This window comes from Arachis ipaensis, chromosome B10 (genome assembly GCF_000816755.2).
Source record: "Arachis ipaensis cultivar K30076 chromosome B10, Araip1.1, whole genome shotgun sequence".
NCBI classification, from domain to species: Eukaryota; Viridiplantae; Streptophyta; class Magnoliopsida; order Fabales; family Fabaceae; genus Arachis; species Arachis ipaensis.
In genome coordinates, this window is record NC_029794.2 from 101,736,824 (window position 1) to 101,738,042 (window position 1,219).

Below are 1,219 nucleotides of genomic sequence, written 5' to 3' on the forward strand. Positions count from 1 at the left end.
TTTTTTAATTAATTTTTTAATTAATAATTTTAAATTTAAATATATAAAAAATATTTTAAATATACAATAACTAAAATAACCAATTTAAGTATAATATATAATCAAAATTGAGTATAACTAATTTTTCAAAAAACTAGAATAAATTGACGATGGTAGTAACTAAAATAGAAAAGAAATTGAGTAGGCATATAAAACCTCGTGATGGCAGTAGAATAGAGAATGATCAGTTTTTACAGTTATTTATTGGATCTTTTTAATTTTCCATTCACTTGCAAACAGTCTCCTAGCAATTGTTGCGTGGATTCTACACTCATTTTTCTTTGGTCTAGGTTTTACAGTTTTGGTTAGTCATCCCTACACTACTTAACATCCCCGTCTTAACTTGCTCTTTTATTCTATCAACTTCCACAAACTCACACTTGTTACCTGATCACACTCACTCTAATTTACTACTGTTTATTTTATTTTTAAACAAAATTTTTTTAAACTAAAATATTAGTAGGTTGCATAAAATAGTTTCTTAATATAACCAAAATCATATGAATTTTTTTTTTTCATGAAAACATGATAAATATTTTTATTAAATATTTTATCATTTTAAAGAAACACACTTAAAAAATATTAAGGAATTATCATTTTTCTTCAATTAATACTAATTAATTTTTATTTTTATTAAAAATAATATTTTCACGTAAATTAATTTATCTAAAGTTTAGAAAAAGTTTGTTGTTGTTGAATAAGGTTAAGGGTGAAGCGGTGTCAGGGTGTCAGTTTGTGACTGTCTTCTCTTTCTTATTTCAGCAAAAATGAATTGGCACTTGGCAGATGAAACTATAAACACAAACACAATAAAATAAACAAAAGAGAAAAATCTTTACACACTCAGCTCGCTCCGTTTGCAGTTAAAGAGGTCCACACTCTACACCCCAAACAGGGATGGATTCACAAGATGGGGCCCATACTCGATGGTTTGCATGAATAAATGGGCACTGAAAATTGGGAAGAAAAGTTCGAGCTTGTTCCATGAAACAACAAAAGAAAAGAAAACCCAAATAACAATTATTATTATTTGAAAAAAAATTATGATGAAGGTGATGATTATGATGTGGCGGGGTCTCAGGCTGCGATCAACACGTGCTTCTGTCCAGTGTGATGACGTGGCCCCCTTGCCATAATATTTGTCCGCCCCGTTTCTTCTTTTCTATTTGACTGCTCCGTC